This window comes from Dendropsophus ebraccatus, chromosome 12, assembly GCF_027789765.1.
Source record: "Dendropsophus ebraccatus isolate aDenEbr1 chromosome 12, aDenEbr1.pat, whole genome shotgun sequence".
Taxonomy (NCBI): Eukaryota; Metazoa; Chordata; class Amphibia; order Anura; family Hylidae; genus Dendropsophus; species Dendropsophus ebraccatus.
This window is the reverse complement of record NC_091465.1, coordinates 65,678,590-65,698,049: the sequence shown is the minus strand read 5'-3', so window position 1 is coordinate 65,698,049 and position 19,460 is coordinate 65,678,590. Positions and strand designations below refer to the sequence as shown.

General features: G+C 43.4%; 1 long non-coding RNA gene across 1 annotated transcript; it reads left to right on the top strand.

Annotated features, from left to right (window-relative positions):
- Positions 1-17,164: 17,164 nt before the first annotated feature.
- On the top strand, positions 17,165-17,639 carry LOC138769592 (uncharacterized). Its single transcript, XR_011359270.1, has 2 exons — positions 17,165-17,305; positions 17,525-17,639. It is a non-coding gene; the product is annotated as an uncharacterized lncRNA (long non-coding RNA).
- Positions 17,640-19,460: the final 1,821 nt, after the last annotated feature.

Genomic DNA, 19,460 nt, shown 5'->3' with positions numbered 1-19,460 from the left:
AGAAAATGTACCCGGGGCTGCCCGGGTATAAAGTGTCAGTGTGTTAATTAGATTTGTTCTAAGGTGCCCAGGAGGCCAAGCTAAAGGTATTGTTTCACCTAAGTTAATCAGTGGAATTAGTGTATTCCTGTAGTGCATAGTTGGAGGGGTTCTGTATACCCACAATGTATAGTTTTTAGGGGTCTCGCATATCTGTAGTGCATAGTTGGGGGGGCTGTATACCTATAGTGTATAGTTGGGGGGGTCCTGTATACCTGTAGTGTGTAGTTGGGGGGGCTGTATACCTGTAGTGTATAGTTGAGGGAGGTCCTGTATACCTTCAGTGTACAGTTGGTGAAGGTCCTGTATCCCTTTACTGTATAGTTCGGGGGACCTGTATACCTGTAGTATATAGTTGGTGCTGTATACCTGTAATGTATAGTTGGTGGAGGTCTTGTATACCTGTAGTTTATAGTTTAAGGGTCCTGGATACCTGTAGTGTATAATTGGTGGAGGTCTTGTATACCTGTAGTATATAGTTCGGGGGTCCTGTATACCTGTAGTGCATAGTTTGAGGGTCCTGTATAACTGTAGTATAGAGTTGGTGGAGGTCCTGTATACCTGTAGTGTATAGTTTGGGGTCCTATATACCTGTAGTATATAGTTGGTGGAGTTCATATATACCTGTAGTATATAGCTTTGGGGTCCTGTATACCTGTAGTGTATAGTTTGGGGTCCTGTATACCTGTAGTATATAGTTGGTGGAGTTCCTGTATACCTGTAGTATATAGCTTTGGGGTCCTGTATACCTGTAGTAAAGAGTTGGTGAAGGTGCTGTATACCTGTAGTATAGAGTTGGTGTAGGTCCTGTATACCTGTAGTGTATAGTTTTGAGGTCCTGTATACCTGTAGTGTATAGTTTGGGGTCCTATATACCTGTAGTATATAGTTGGTGGAGTTCCTGTATACCTGTAGTGTACAGTATGGTGCTATTGGTCAGGTCTGGTATGACAGTGTTATCCAGCACAGTATGGCGGTATTGGTCAGGTGTGGTATGACAGTGTTATCCAGTTACAGTATGGCGGTATTGGTCAGGTCTGGTATAGCAGTTTTTTCCAGGCATAGTATGGTGGTATTGGTCAAGTGTGTTATGACAGTGTTATCCCGTCACAGTATGGTGGTATTGGTCAGGTCTGGTATAGCGGTGTTATCCAGTCACAGTATGGCGGTATTGGTCAGGTCTGATATGATGGTGTTATCCAGTCACAGTATGGCGGTATTGGTCAGGTCTGGTGTGGCAGTGTTACCCAGCACAGTATGGCGGTATTGGTCAGGTCTGGTATGGCAGTGTTATCCAGTCACAGTATAGCAGTATTGGTCAGGTCTGGTATTGCAGTGTTATCCAGTCACAGTATGGCGGTATTGGTCAGGTCTGATATGATGGTGTTATCCAGTCACAGTATGGCGGTATTGGTCAGGTCTGGTGTGGCAGTGTTACCCAGCACAGTATGGCGGTATTGGTCAGGTCTGGTATGGCAGTGTTATCCAGTCACAGTATAGCGGTATTGGTCAGGTCTGGTATGACAGTGTTATCCAGCACAGTATGGCGGTATTGGTCAGGTGTGGTATGACAGTGTTATCCAGTTACAGTATGGCGGTATTGGTCAGGTCTGGTATAGCAGTTTTTTCCAGTCATAGTATGGTGGTATTGGTCAAGTGTGTTATGACAGTGTTATCCCGTCACAGTATGGTGGTATTGGTCAGGTCTGGTATAGCGGTGTTATCCAGTCACAGTATGGCGGTATTGGTCAGGTCTGATATGATGGTGTTATCCAGTCACAGTATGGCGGTATTGGTCAGGTCTGGTGTGGCAGTGTTACCCAGCACAGTATGGCGGTATTGGTCAGGTCTGGTATGGCAGTGTTATCCAGACACAGTATAGCGGTATTGGTCAGGTCTGGTATTGCAGTGTTATCCAGTCACAGTATGGCGGTATTGGTCAGGTCTGATATGATGGTGTTATCCAGTCACAGTATGGCGGTATTGGTCAGGTCTGGTGTGGCAGTGTTACCCAGCACAGTATGGCGGTATTGGTCAGGTCTGGTATGGCAGTGTTATCCAGTCACAGTATAGCGGTATTGGTCAGGTCTGGTATTGCAGTGTTATCCAGTCACAGTATGGCGGTATTGGTCAGGTCTGATATGATGGTGTTATCCAGTCACAGTATGGCGGTATTGGTCAGGTCTGGTGTGGCGGTGTTATCCAGTCACAGTTTGGTGGTATTGGTCAGGTCTGGTATGGCAGTGTTATCCAGTCACAGTATGGTGGTATTGGTCAGGTCTGGTGTGGCAGTGTTATCCAGCACAGTATGGCCGTATTGGTCAGGTCTGGTGTGGCAGTGTTACCCAGTCACAGTTTGCTATACCTGTTGTGCCCTGTATATACATCACTGTATGGATGGAGTAGGGGGTCCTGTATATATATGTACTGTATGGATGGAGTAGGGGTTTCTGTATATACATGTACTGTATAGATGGAGTAGGGGGCCCTGTATATACATGTACTGTATAGCTGGAGTAGGGGGCCCTGTATATACATGTACTGTATAGATGGAGTAGGGGGTCCTGTATATACATGTACTGTATAGATGGAGTAGGGGGTCCTGTATATACATGTACTGTATAGATGGAGTAGGGGGTCCTGTATATACATGTACTGTATAGATGGAGTAGGGGGTCCTGTATATACATGTACTGTATAGATGGAGTAGGGGGTCCTGTATATACATGTACTGTATAGATGGAGTAGGGGGTCCTGTATATACATGTACTGTATAGATGGAGTAGGGGGTCCTGTATATACATGTACTGTATAGATGGAGTAGGGGGTCCTGTATATACATGTACTGTATAGATAGAGTAGGGGGTCCTGTATATACATGTACTGTATAGATAGAGTAGGGGGTCCTGTATATACATGTACTGTATAGATGGAGTAGGGGGCCCTGTATACATGTACTGTATAGATGGAGTAGGAGGTCCTGTATACATGTACTGTATAGATGGAGTAGGGGGTCTACCAGTTATTACTGTGGATGTTGTGAGGCAGCTTCCCTAGCAACCATTGCTCCCTGTGAAAATGAAAGCAGTAATCCTATTGGTTGCTAAGGCTCCAACTGCCGTGTCTGCTGCAGCTAATTATATCACCTGTGTTTGCAGTGAGGAGATTTTCCCATTCATCTCTATGGGGCGCCTCTCTTTCCCCTCCCCCTCCCCTCCTGTACATCTGGCGGGGACGGGACCTTCACTAAAACCTTCTCGGGCACCCAATGTATCTGTGTGCCAAATTTGGGGTCAAACTGTTCAGGCGTTTGGAAGTCTATTTGGGACAGACAGACAGACAGACAGACAGACTTTGATTTTTATGATATAGATTACCGTGTATGTAACAACTCTGGCAAAAAAAAAAATTATCACATGATTTAACTTGAATAGTAAATGCCCTAAAACTCACTAAAATTAGGAATCTCCCTAAATGACCTAAAAGGTGATCAAAATGTTGCATGTACCCCAAAAGTATATTTTAAAAAATTACGTCTCTCAAAATATGGAGATGTATAAACTTAAATGGTTTCTATAGCATAAAAGTAGAAAAACAATAAAAACATCACATAAATTGGGTATAACTGTATTCGTACAGACATGCAGAAGACAAATGTTTCTGGTGTTTGTTTTTTTCCCCCCACCCTTTAGTCAGGGTTCACACTTTAGGTTTAACTTATATATTAAAAAGAAAAAAACACATGCAATAATGGATAGTGAAAACGAAGCATTTAACCCTTAGACGACCCAGGGCGTATAGTTACACCATGGAAGTCTGTCCCCAGACGATCTAGGGCGTAACTGTACGTCCTGGGTGTTTCTCCGGCTATGAAGCGCGCTCCGGAGCGGAGCGCGCTTCATAGCAGGTGGGGGCCGGCTGCAAACAGCAGCCGGGACCTCACCGGTAATGACACGCTGCAGCGATCGACCTGCCACGTGTCATTAACTCCTTAAACGCCGCAGCGTTTAAGTGTGAGTGACAGGGGGAGTCCCCTGTCACTTACCGATCAGGACCCCCGCAGTGTGACTCGGAGGTCTCTCACCTTCCTCCGTGCGGTCCGATCGAGGATCTGCTGCACTGAGCCTGCACAGGCAGGCTCAATGAGCAGATCGCCGATAACACTGATCAATGCTATGCCTATGGCATAGCAATGATCAGTGTGTGTAATCACACTAGTGTATGTACAAGTCCCCCAAGGAGACTTCAAATGTGTAAAAAAAAAAAGTTAAATTCACTAACACACTACCCCAAAACCCCTCCCCCAATAAAAGTCTAAATCACCCCCCTTTCCCATTATATACATAAAACATATAAAAATAAATAAATAAATAAACATATTATATACCGTAGCGTGTGTAATTGTCTGATCTATTAAAATATAACAAGCGTCATTGCGAACGGTGAACAGCGTACACGAAAAGAGGGAAAAAAGTGCGCGGATTACCGATTTTATGTTACATTATATATATAAAAAAAAAGAAAAAAAAAGTGATCAAAACGTCCAATCTTCACAAATATGGTATTAATAAAAACTAGAGATCATGGCGGAAAAAATAACACCCCATACAGTCGTGTAGGTGAAAAAATAAAACTGTTATAAGCGTCACAATAGGGCTATTTTATTTATAATAATTGCCAAAAAAAAGGATTTCATATAAAAAAAAAATATATAACATTAGAGAATCTGTGTAACCTGCATATGGTTGTGTTCGGACTGACCTATAGAGTAATTGTATCATGTCGCTTTTACCATATAGTGCATTACGTAGACACAGGAACCCCCCAAACGTTACCATATTGCATTCTTTTTTACGATTTCACTAATTTATATCTTCATAAATAATATATTTGGGATTCCATCATACATGTTATGGTAGAATGAAAGCCGTCATTACAAAGTACAACTATTCCTGTAAGAAACAAGCACTTACATGGCTTGTAGATAGAAAACTGAAAATGCTGGAGCTCTTAGAAGGGGAGGAGGGAAAAACGAAAGCGCAACGATCAAAATTTGCGCGGTCCACTGGGTCATTTTGGGCCTGGTCCTCAAAGGGTTAAAAAAATGTACACAAAAATGAGGTTCACCAAGTTTCTCCCTATGTTAAAATTAATCATAGCAGGGGTGTAGTATGGCATGCATAGAGAGAAGGCATGCTGGAGTAGCTTTGAGATTCTCCTGATATACATCCAGAGTTCCACCAGCACATCCTGCTATCAGAGGCTATGGGGAAGATTGGGAGACAAGAGCCAAACTAGTGGAAAGAACGCACCAGGATTGATAAGCTCTGAGACTATGCTAGCAATTGGATCCAAGATGGCGCTCACAAGCCTTTGTAGCAAGGAGAGGCCATACTAGATCCCTCGGCATCCGAACCTGAGCCCACCCTGAGGCAGGTAACAGCTCAACTCCTGCAAGCTGTTACCTCCTGTAAAAAGGCGACCTAAGGCTTCTCCATTAGGATTTGTACAATCCCAAGGGCAGAATGACAGATGGAGGACCGGGTCTTTACACTGGAAGACAGCACATCGTCCATACGGAACACGGTAGCTTGTCTAGAATCGTAGCTGTAACTCTGCAGACAGAAAAATAATGACCTTGAAAACAGAGAGAATTATTGGTTTACCAGAGAGGCTGTGGAAAAATGGTTCCGAGAACTGTTCCCGGATGCAGTGTTTTTGGTGGACCTTACTGTCTAGAGAATGCATAGCTTCCTGGCCCAACCAGTCTTCCTTGGGGGCCCCCCTACGAACCCTGCTTGCCCAGATCCCTAATTCAAATGGCTGTGACCTTATCCTCTGCTGGCACAAAAGAAAGGGGACATTTTATTTGATAATGCCAAGGTCTCTTTATTCCCAGATTTCTCTGCTGAGTTGCAGAAACAAAGAGCCACGTTTACTGTGGTCAAATCCCGAGTGTGAGATTAAGGTGTGGTCTATTCAATGCTGTATCCGGCGCACCTGAGGATCATAGATGGCAACTGCGCCATTTTTTTCAGGGTTCTCTCCTGTATTGATCTGGTGTACCATAACTCCACAGCTTACCCACAAATCCCTGATGACACAAGTTTTCCTCACTGGGATCAGCTCTCGCCGATCGTGCTCCTCCTCCAACAGCACTTATAAAATAAAGGGATGGCCTTGGGGGATAGGAAAGATAAAGTTGGTTTATTTTCCAATGATTTGATTCTGTTTATGACCCATCCCTGTATAACACGGGGATGGCCTCGGAATAAACTGATAAATCAAGTCTCAGAGTACACTGTGATAAATTATCCTTTATGCTGTTTGTATTGTAGTCCAGACCTTCTTCCTTTTGTGAACTGATACCTTGGCATAGATGTCTACAGAGATGTAGCCCAGGAATTACTGGGCAATACCATGCTTCTAATCCCATATATCAGTGATAAGTTTAAAACCTGAAGTATTCTGCAATTAACAGTCCCTGGTAAAATAACTTGATAAAAAAGGTTATCGCCACTAAATGTTTATACATTCTCCAGCATTTATCTGTCCTGGTCCCCATGACCTTTTTTCCTACTATTACTTTCCTTCTCCTCTCCTTTGCATGGAGAAACTCCAAGGCCAAATTAAAGGGGTTGTCCAGCGAAAATCTATTTAAAAAATCTAAAGTTTTCCCTTACTTATTAGCTACTATATGTCATGCAGGAAATGATGTTTTATTTTTAGTCCGACACACTGTGGGGTTCCACCACGGGTGTTATTTACACCCCTCGCAAAAGTCTGTACATCAAGTAAACGCGGTAATGAAGTAGTACCTAAGTTTTACCACAAGATGGTGCTGTTATCTGTATATGCACTTGTATATTGCACAGCTGTAGTGAACAAGGGGTTATTGTATGTTATAATCTGCGCACCAATGAGAACCCTTTTCTCTTCTTCACCTATCTCTATGCTCCTTTTCTCTTTACACTTTCTTCTTCACCTCACACAGCGGACATTACACCTCCTGTAGGAAATTGTCACATGGGGAGAGGATGTGCACGCCTACACTTAGTCAGTCCAGTGTAGTCTAGTCTAGTGTGTGGTAGTGGATAGATGCACATAGAAGTCTAATGTGTGCAACTATTCTAATGAGGATTGGTGTGTATTTTTTTCCAATATCTTGTGACTGATTCATTAAAATGTAGCACTGTCATAGTAAATGTATCTAATAAAAAAGGCGCAAAAAAGGCGCAAATATGAGAAAAAATTGCGCAGTTTTATTCACCTGGTACTAACCAGACGTAAGCCTGCCCCTGTTTCTTCAACTTTTTAAAAAGTCGCAAATGATAAATGGGGCACTAATCCCAGATTATGCAAACTTTTGTGTACATACTTAAAGCAGGCAGATTAAAAAAAAGGCGCATCTAAAAATATTTACCTGTCGAATACTGGTTCATAAATAGAACTTAGACCAAAAATGGCTGAAAAATGCAATTATTCACCGAAAATCAGGTGCAAAACCCTTGATAAATGTCCCCCAGAGTCTTTTTCTTCAAAAGCTACGCCTATTCCTAGTATGCAGTGCTAAGCTACTCAGGAGAGGAAACGTCAGTGAACACCCCAACCCACGTGAATAATTCTAAAAGAGCAGGACAGTATCCTGAAACAAGAGGAACTAATCTGGATAGAGCAAAGTTGCTACAAGCCTACTTACTCTATCTTGCAGCACAGGTGTAGCCAGGTAAACTTGGCCACCTTTGTCTGAGGCTTGTGTCACCCTAATAAGATGGGTCGCCCGACACTGTAGGGCAACAGGTGGTTTCACGACAGCAAAGGTCAAAACACAGGCACAAGTATCTTTCTACTTTCAAGTATTTTTCAGTATTCTATTTCTTTTTCTAAAGTTCCGGCAGAGCACATTTCTACACTGGGTTCGGACTCAAACCCCTCTCCACTACTCTGAATTTGAAGCAAAAAAATCCTCTCTACTGTTTTCAGCTCACTCTACTTCTCAGCCCGCAACCAAGTCAGCTCGGCTCTTCTACTCTAAAGGCTCTTAACGTAGATTCTGTTCTGTCACGTCTACAGTCTGTAATCAGCTATTGTACAAAGTATTCTTACAGTACAGAAGATTTTATTTATGACAACAGGACTCAGTGATTATTGTTCCGGCACCTACACAGTCACTACTCCATCCTTGGGTCATCTCCCCTTTCTGTGGGTGTCGGTACCAATAGTCCAGGTTGGTCACAACTTCACTCCGGACCACCGTGATAAGTACCCAAGGGCCCCCCTTACGCCCCGGCAGGTCACCAACCGTAGGGGAAAGGATATAGCCAGCTCCCTTAAACTAAAAGCAGGTGTGCCTCCATACCTGTGTGCCTCACTGGCACTGGCATCACAACAAACTACCATCTGGCTGAGCTATATCTCGACCAACCACTACATCAGTGGTGTCAAACATCACCATCTGGCAAGTGACCAGTCGTTCGTAACCAGGCTATACCACCACGGCCACCACAACAGTGCCCTTTTCTGGCATCTCTGGCCAAGACAGGAACTCTGTCTTGGTTTTCTATGAATCCCCATAGGAAACCTCTCCTGCTCTGGGCAGTTCCTGTCTTGGCCAGAGATGTCAGCGGAGAGCACTGTGTCAGATTGAAAATACATTAGCTAATAAGTATGGGAAGACTTGAGATTTTTTAATAGAAATAAATCACAAATCTATAAAACTTTCTGATACCAGTTGATTTGAAAGAAAGGTCCTATTCCACGGAACGATTATCAGCCGTACTTGACAGATATCGGCCGTTAAGGCCGATAATCGTCTCGTGGAATAGGAGGCAACGATCAGCCGACATCATTCATGTCGGCTGATCGTTGAAGTAGTTTGTCTTTCAACATGTTAAAAGACAAACGACTTATTTAGCAGCGATCTGCTGCCACCGCTTTGTGGAGTGGGTACGGCGGAAGCGATCACCCGGGAAGCCCCCCCGCAGCTCCCCCGGTCCTCCCCAGACTCACCCGCTCACTGCTGCCGCGTGTAATAGTGGCGGCAGCGAGCGGGGGACGAGAAGCAAACGAGCGCTGACAACGCTCGTTTGCTCCTCAGAGTTGGGCTGTGGAAAACGGCCTTTACAGAGACCAAAAGATGAGGTGGGATATGCACTCCTGGATTTTCATCTGTATTAATTGGTGGGCCACTTGAGATAATTTTTACAGGTATAGGTATCTACAGATACCATCCCAAACAGTGAACATCATTTGGCTCACTATCTGGGATGGTCCACTCTGCATCCACTACTGGAACGTTCATACGGGCTTACAAAGAACCTGCTTCCGATTCATAAATTAGCTAGAAAAGTGTGGACTGCTATTATAAACATGCTTGATTTTAAAGATATCATGGCGGATTTGCCTGGGTCATTATGCCATATGATCCAGGGTTCCGGTGGGCCAATGAAGTGATAACTATTGTTAATTTAAATGCCCAAGAGGACTTAAAGGACAACTCTAGCCAAAAGTATTTTTAATATGTTATTACTTAAGAAACGTTAGGCAAATTTTCTAATGTACATTAATTATGGGAAATGCACATATAGGGCTATTTCCCTTAATTTAGTAGATCAGGCAGGCTTCAGATTCCCTAAAAAACGGTCATGTCACAAATCAGGTGTAATTCATATGGAGTGTCCAGCAGGGGGCGCATTTTATGTAGGAGTCTATGTAGTGTATGGTCTATGAAGCTGTATGTAATGTAGTGTTAGTGAGTGGTTACAGTACACTATCCTTTATTGATAGAATATGTTCCGATCCCTATCACCACCGACCCCCAGCCCCCCTGCTGCCGCTGCACAGCACAGCCGTTCACATCCCCTGGCATCCTAGTGGTCCCTGATGTCACCCCGGGTAGTGGATGATGAGAGCTGCCGGGGGTGACATCAGGCACTGAGTTGGCAGAACGCAGGCGCGGTGGTGAGCTTGGCAGTTGCCAGGACGGCAGGTGATCTGAACAGCTGTGCTGTGCAGCGGCGGGGGTGCTGGGGGGTCTGCGGTGATCAGGATTGGCCCCATCATATGCCCCATCATCTGATAGTACTGCACTCAGGGCACCACGGGGAGGGAGGGGGGAATGGCTGTGCCGTCTCAGGGTTGGTGGTGATGGGGATCGGCCCTGGTACTACTCCCCCATCATCTGCTCATACCATAAGCATATGATGGGAGGAGTATTACAGTGTGTATGTGCGATGCCCTGGCCCCTAGGGATGGTATTGCAGGCAGTAACCGGGGCAGCTGTGGGATGTAGAGTGGTCACGGTTAGGGCACGAGGGTGGCACAGCTGGAGGCCGGTCTGCGGTACTATGCGGGACACTGGGCATGCGATTCTTCGCTGTACTTAGTCGGGGCACCAGATATTAGACACCAATGCCAGGGTTCAGTAACAACGGTGGTTACAATTTTATTGTAACTGAGGTAACTGGTAGCAACAGTCTCTTCCGGATGAAACCGGGTATATAGCAGACTTGTACAAGTAGAGCAAGGGTGGTGCTGCATAGGCTGAGAGTGAAACGTGCCGGATGATGGGAGTAGTAGTGATAGAGGAATAGAGAGGCTGGGTGGATTAGAGTACTTGCGGTGAATATCTTGAGTTGATGAGGAGGTAGAGAACCGGAACGACACCCAGATGAGAGGATACTCCTGGCACTTGAGAAGGCGGACAGCCGATAACTGCAACGCACCAGCCCCACTTCTAAAGGTGAAGAGGGGGCTGCAGGAACACCTCCTTTCTGAGGTAAAGGACTGAACTGCCCCACTAAGGGGAAGTCACATGGTAACCCCTGGCCAAAGCTCGACGGCCATTGGGGGAACCATGGTTACGGGGCACGGGCACGTGATCACCAGCCTCTGCATACCACTGTACATAGTTATACACACAGAAACATACATATAATTGTACAGGATCCTGAGAGCAATAGGGGTGAAACAGCAAGTAGTTTCAGTGCATAGAGTTACAAGGACAGGCAGGACCATAATAATAAAAGTAGACTTAAAGTGAGAAAGGGTCAGCCTGTCTGGGACACTGCATATGTGTCCCACACCACCGAGCAGGGAGGGAGGGGGGAGGTAGTTAGATGCACCGACACCTCTCTCCCTCCCTGCTCGGTGCCATCCATTTGGGGAACAAATGTCCTTGCTCCCCAAAGTATTCCATAAATGTATTCCAGGGATAGTGTATTGTAACCACTCACTAACACTACACTACGTACAGCTTCATAGACCATACACTACATAGACTTCTACGTATAGTGCGCCCCCTGCTGGACATTCCATATGAATTACACCTGATTTGTGACGTGACATTTTTTTAGAGAATCTGAAGCCTGCCTGATCTACTAAATTAACGGAAATAGCACTATATGTGCATTTACCATAATTAATGTAATAACATATTAAAAATTACTTTTGGCCGGACTCTCCTTTATAGAGATATTGTGTCCCCTCTTACTCTATGTGTGGTTCTCTGCACCATCCACAAGCTTAGATGTTGCACATTTAATATATACCTGTATAACACTTGTCTGTGTCTTCTTTCTGCTCAAAAATGGAGATGGAGCCCAAGTGCCACGAAACCCCCCCCTAGTTGACACTGTCCACATAAGAGAGGGGGCCCAACTGCCATGCTGCCCCTCCTAGGTGCCACTGTCCAGCAATAAAATGACAAAGACAAGTGTTATACAGGTATATATTGAATGTGCAGCATCTAAGCTTAAGGATGGGTGCGAGAACCACAAAGAGTAAAGTGGGGTGGAAACATAACTTTAAGTCATTTTCCCAAATGCAATCAGATTTTCATATCCCTAGAGATTCCCTTTCTAAGCTTCCATACTGGAAGTTATGTATACCCTCCATAATGGCTGAAGACGGGCAAGATATAATGTCTTCTCACACACTGGCATCTCCAGCAGCCAATCACAAAATTACTCAGTTATACATTATTCACCATGTTAGGACTGGTTGCTAAGACAGACAAAGATGGCAGACACTGACAGTGGAACCTAGGCTGAATCCCACCCTCTGTCCCTGACTACTTGCCACGGTCTGCCCTAGGCGGCAGCGGGCAATTGGACGACAGTCCCTAGCCTAGGCAGGCGGCGAAATACAAAACACAGACAAACAAACACAAAGAATGGTTGACAGTCCTTGGTCACAACAGCCGTGCAAAGAAGTACAAAATCAGAATCCAAACTTGAAGTCAAAGACAAGGCAATTAGACCAGGGTAGGCGGATAGCAAGGGAAGTAAAAAAAATCAGAGCAAGGGATACAGCTGACCACTTACCAAGAAGCAGTACAATAGCCAGAAGCCCCTGCAGCATCTACCAACTATTTATATTGGATCAAGAGTCCAGACCTGACCCCTTCGGACTGATCTCCTGATCACACACAAGTGATAGCTGAAAGGTCAGCAGAATTAAGCCAGTGTTCAGACTACAAGTACAGACTTAAGCCCCTATTCCACGGGCCGACTGACAGGAGAAAACGAGCGCTCCTCATTCCCTGCTCGCTGCCGCCGCTATTCTCTGGTCTGCTGCCGCCGCTCCTGTTCCACGACTCGTTGCCGTACGAGTTGTTTGTCTTTCAACACGATTGAAAGGCAAACGACGCAACGATCATCCGGCATGAACTATGTCGGCTGATTGTTGCCTTCTATTCCACGGGACAACCATAGTTATCTCACACCTATCAGATTACTTATGATGGGAAGAATGCTGAATGTCATGGATCTCATAGCTCTAGAGACAATTTCTGACAGTTGATGTGGCAGTCCACCTATATATCTTGCTTCTGGCAAGAGGTGGTAAAATTGCTGAAAAAGGTCATTTTTAAACCTGTTCATCTAGTCCCTCTAGTTAGTATGTTTACTTGGACTTCTGTCTGAAGAAAGCGGGTCCTATCATGAGAGTGTTTTTAAGGGAAACTCCGTTGACCATATACTCAATGCTGGCCACTCTGGCCAATTAGGAGCTTGGACAAGGTACTTTTTGCACCACTTTGTGCTGTACAGCCATGATGTACCCTTTATGCTTGTTTTTTGATGTTTTCACTCACATTGCAGTTATGTATGTGCACCACCCCTGCGAGGGTTATGAAATCAAAGTCTAATGCTTTTTCTGTACTTGCTTATTGTTCCCTGTAAAATTTTCAATAAATCTAATTTAAAAAAAAAATTAAAAACATAGTGAAATTAAAACAGTGAAGCTGACTGAACCCAGCCATCAACAATCACAAGTCCTCCTCGTTGGAGGTCGGGGATCTATTATGACCACTAACTCCTGTCCCACAGGCTGTGAAGCCCGGAGAATAGAGCCCCTTTATGCTGCATTTACACGGAGAGATAATTCGCCAAATCAAACGATTAACGATTTTAAGGTAACAATGTGTTTTTTTATAACGATCATCGTTTAGACGGAGCGATATGTCGCTTGGAAAATTGTTTTAAGCCCATCTCAGACATTGAGTAAATCAGTGAAAGACTATTTACACGAAGCGATCTGCAAATTTTTAGCGAACGACTGACAACGGTTTGAGAACATGTTGAAAGAGCGAAATGAACGATTTCTCGATTCTCGCTTGATCGTTCACTGTGTTTACACAAGCCGATTATCGCTCAAAAGCAATCGTTATTGTAAAAATTCGAACGATAATAGTTCCGTGTAAACGCAGCATCAGGAACCTGACCAATACTTCACTTTTATTCAATTACTTTAAAAGTTTACCAAAAATATTGAAAACACATCCTCGAGTGCTCATGCACAGGTGCACCCAATAATTGTTTTCAGTAATGCTGGGTTTACACTGAGCGATAATTCGCCCGATCGTACAATTAACGGCTTTGAAGTAACAATTTTTTTTTAAATAACGATTTTTAGATGGAACGATATATCGTACGGAAAAATCGTTTTGCGATCGCTTAAGCCTATCTCACACATAGGTTAAATCGGTGAACGACCAACGACAATTTGAGAACATGTTCAAAGATCAAAATGAACGATTTCTCGATTTCTCGCTCATCGCTTGATCGTTCGCTGCTTTTACACGTATGATTATCGTTCGAATTCGATTATATACATAATCAGTGACAATAACTGATTCTATATATATATATATATATATATATGTGTGTATATATATATATATATATATATATATATATATATATATTACATATATTGGGTGCACTGGATTAAGTGTTTTTTAATATTTTTGGTAAATTTCTTATTAAACCTTTTAAGTAACTGAATAATAGTGAAGTTTTAGTCCCTAAGGGGGGCTCTATTCCCCAGGTCTCACATCCTGTGGGACAGGTGTTAGTGTAGCAGCATTTTTCTCTTGATTTTCCTCTCATAGACCTCCATAGGTTGAAAGAGAATACTAGATGCAGTGTGTGTATTATGACCTAGAGAAGTGTTTTCCAACCTTTTTCACCTCAGGGCACTACAAAATACTATTCTACAAAATACAAAAACATCAATCAGTGACTGACAAGTGACATCCTCTTTGATCTGCAGCGGTCACAGGACACCCACTACACAGTGAATGGGTCTGGATGTATCTGATCACTGTGTAGCAATGGTGACTAGAGATGGGCGAGTAGTGCTCGATTGAGTAGGTATTCTAATATACAGTATTTGAAATACTGGTTTTCAATCGAGCAATATCCGACTAAATATGCAGTAGAAATCTGTTTCCCCTCTCATCTTTCCTGGCACTTTTTTGGACCAATGACTATGGGGAGGGGGGGGGGGGTGACAGGCTGACTGGGGGCTGGCTACTGTATCAGAAACTACTATTGTAGGGCCGGCTACTGTATGTGTCACTACTGTGGTGGTCTGCCTACTGTATGGCACACTACTGTGGGGGGCTGGCTACTGTTTGGCGCACTACTGTGGGGTCTGGCTACTGTGTGGGGCTCTACTGTGGGGCAGCTGGCTACTGTATGGGACAGTACTTTGGGGGGTCTGGGTACTGTATAGGACACTACTTTGGGGGGTCTGGGTACTGTATGGGACACTACTTTGGGGGGCCTGGGTACTGTATGGGACACTACTTTGGGGCGTCTGGGTACTGTATGGGACACTACTTTGGGGGGTCTGGGTACTGTGTGGGACACTACTGTGAAAGGCTGGCTACTGTGTGGGGCTCTTTTGTGGGGGGGGGGGGCTGGCTACTGTGTGAGACTCTATTGTATAGCTACTGTACGTAAAAAGCAGTTCCTTGTGTTATGGCTCTGTATGTTACTTTGATTCTTTTGTATTGTATTTGCTGTCTTTCTGCAATAAAACAAACTTTGAGGGGAAAAAAAGTAGTAAAAAGCCACCAAAATGGCTGTAAATTGGGAATGGTTGGAATCATACTGACCCTCAGGATACAGATCAGCTAGTATTACTGCAACTTATATGGGATTTTTCAGTTTCACCCCACACAGAATTTTAGTTTTGTAGAAAATGTTATAATAAAATGAAAGCTGTCATTAGAAAGTCCAATTGGTCCCACAAATAACAAATCCTCATACGTCTCTGTAGATGGAAAGAGAGAAGGTGAACACAACAATGAAAACAGTTGTGGTTCACCTGTAACCATAGATACACAGCCAGAGCGGAAAAGGTTCTATTGTGACATCATCACTGAGCTGTGATGTCATAGCTGGGGCTTACATTCCGCTGTCAGCAGCTCAGTCAGTCTGTGGATTGTCATAGAGCGGTTAGCTGCTATCTCTGTGCTCTATGTATTATGGAGATCAGAGGATTGGGGTTCATTCCCTGCTTTTGTTTGTTTGGTGTGTGGCCCGGCTCTCAGCCAGCTATACTGTGACCATCGTCATCGGTCATAAACCCGCACTGATGTACATCAGGTAAGATGGACCAGCACAAGCCCCTTATATCAGGACGGGATTGGGAATAGATTATAGGTGATTATAGGAGACAGGAGATGTGTTTGTCATAGCCGTATATATCAGGAGGTGACATCAGTGCATCATATTCTCCTCCCTATATATAAATATACATTATTATTATCTGCTGATTATTATTCTGTACATTTCCCATAGTAACATTGGTTTCTTCTTTCTTTCACAGTGGAGCAGGAAAAGTGTATCCTGACAATATATTGTTTCCTATTGGATTCATAGGGTCGTCTATTGCCAGTAAGTAATAGCACAGAAGTGATTATAATCTGTTCTTATTGTTGGGGGATAACAGGTTATTACGCATTGTCCTCTATGTAATTATATGCTGCTATACAAGGTGCCCGGACTCAGCAAGAAGATCTGCCATATAAGATTGTGTGCCTGTATTATACTGGTCATCTGCTTGGTTACTTGTATCCTTTCTATAATGATATCACCACAATGGATTAACCCCTTCTTGTCTGTAGGTTTACACTGAGAAAACAGCCAATGCTGAGCTGATCATATCCAATGATTTGTTGAGTATTGGTCTTCAGGTAGCGACATATTAGTAGAACAAGGCGTCATCAGGTAACATTGTTCAGCTTCCTGCAGAAAGATACTGAGCTAAAAGTTGCAGTATTGCTGTGTACTGTATATTACTGTTACCTCACACTCTACCCCACACATATCCAGCAGAACAGGGTAATAAATCTATAAAAATATATGAAACTATATCAAAATGTATAAAAATTTTATTTTCCTATATAATAATGTACCAGTACTTGCATGTGATGCATCAAGGTTCCTCAACCTATGTACTGGAGACTGTAGTCAGGTAGGTACCAAACATTTCATATAGAATTTCCACATTATACCATATCAACATTCGGAGCCACTGATACAAAGCGCTGAATGTAACATTCTTATATTATGTTTTTGTAATGCAGATTTTACCATATTACTATTAATATTTCTTTACAGATCTGTGTATCCATCTTCATAGTGGCGGAATGGTTGGCGCTGATGTGTCTCCTTATAAATGTACTCACCTGCTGTCACTATTGTCAGGTCAGTAGACGTCCCCTTATTATTGGCCCTCAGACTGTACACTGTAGTAACCTTATTACTGCTCTCTACCATCACAGGGATTATAATCTGGATATACTGTTGTTATTTTCTTTCTTTAGCGTTTATGCCTCAAAATCTCCTGGAAAAATATCACCATCTCCTTGAGGGATAAGAACCAGGACCCGGTGTAGTGAGGACCCAGCGATCGTCCATCTGTCCATACTTAACAGGATCCATGATCTCGTACATGAAAAAAACCCTAAAAGGTGAGGCTATAGTGTTGTATGGTATGGACACATGTAGAGCAATGGCGGAGAGAGAACACAGCCTATTATATTATATATGGGGGAGGAGGGGCAGGCAATGGTGACTACTACCACTGGGACTAGCTGTTATGGCCTCCGCTATCTCCACTATCATTTCATTACACACAGGAAATATTACAAGATCTGACCATATAGTAACAAGTTCACTTCCTTTTCTAGATATAAATGAAAATGTGACACCAAAGTGCCCAAACATCTCCCGGCACCAACCCTTCACCAGACCAACAAGGGGGAGGAAGAACCACTCATTAAACAGTTGATAAAGTTTTTTTTTTATATATATATATATATATATATATATATATATATATATATATATAAATGTTATTATTGTGTCAGTAGTAATAATCCTTCCAGACATCTCTCCTCATGGACCAAGATGAAAAGAGATGATCTAATAAATAAATAAATGCCAATATACTGTATATATAATTTGCTCCTGGGATAGGAGAAAGTCAGCACTGTGTTTCTTGACTCATTCCTTTTTTTTCCTTTTTAAATAATTTATTTGTCATTTTCAAATAAGAACATGCAACCACTTATTTGTATAACATACATAATACGCAGAAGTACACATTTTGGATACGTAAGAGTGAAGTTACAAACAGTACAGGTGTATAACACAAGTTAGGGTTCCGTGTACTAGCCTGCAGGATAAAAACCGTGGAAAACAAGAGGCACAAAAAAACGTTAATTAAAGTTGACTAATGAGCGTAAGAACCCAACGCTAATTAACAACCCAGTTACCATATCACTTGCACACATCCACACTGTGGAGTCCACAAGCATCAATGAACCTGGTATGGAGAACACATTAGTAACTTCCAGAGTTATCGAATGAATACAAACTTTTAATATTATTGGGGTTATTTCGTACTCTCATGGAAAGCCTGATAGAGGGAAACATATCTGTTGTCTTACTGGATCTAGCAAGAGAGGGGCAGGACATTGGGGCTCTTCCACTCCATAATAATGACCTTTCGAGCACAAATCAGGAGAAAATAAGAAATAAACAATATTATTTACTATAAGTCCCCTCATTAATAAGGCCCAACAGACACATCTCAGGGGTGCAAATGAGAGGAAATTCAAAATGTTCTGCGAGGAATTCCATGACGTTCCTCCAGAGTAGCATCACTCTACGGCAATCCTAAACTGCATGCAAATAAGATCCAAATGCTTCCTGACACCTGAAGCATATGGATGACATAATACCCATCCTATTCAGTCTTTCAGGAGTATAGTAAAGCTGTAACAAAAAGCAAAATTGTATAAGTACATCCTAAGAGCTAACTACTGTAAATAAAAAAGAGTTCACCGCTTCCTTATACTGTTCCTCTGTAAGGGTAGGTTCACACTACGGAATCGGTGCGGATTGCTAGTATGTGCTCACGGCCGCGCGCCTCTGTCAATTCTTTCGGCGGATAGCGGAATTGGTCTACCCATAAAATGGTTTCTATGGCACGGGCGGAAAGGCGCGTGGCTGTGAGCGCGTGCTAGCGACGGAATCCGACGGAATTTATCCACTCGGATTCCATAGTGTGAACCCACTCTAATATCTGGAATGTCTTCCACCCATACACCATAGGCTCTGTCAAATGGGGACCCGCCCTCAGACTGTAGCAGTTGATAAGCCTCCGTCAGTGGTTTAGGCAGGTCTGCATCCCCCAGGAGTAACTCTGGTTTGGAAAGTTCAAGAGGGACAGTAGGGTACAAAACTGAGACCTAACCGCATGCCTCAACTGAAGATAGTGAAAGAAGGCTATTCTGGGCTATTCTGGGCCCGCAGCTTTTCAAAGGACAGAAACTTGTGGAGTCAGAGAATAGTTGGGATAAAAATGTGATGCCATGTTTGCCCCACATGACAGCGCCAGGAAGCAAAATCAGGTGAGAAAGATTAGGATTAAGCCATAATGTCATTCTGGGGAGGATTTTTTTTTTAACAAGGTAATTACCTGAGTGCTACAGACCATGCCCTGATCACAGTCTCCACTGGGGTCAGTGGGGAAGAAGAGGGTCGAAAGCGGTACAGGGAGTTAAGAAGGCCTTCATACGACCTGAACAGTGCCTTAGCCAAATTAACGGCGGGATTACT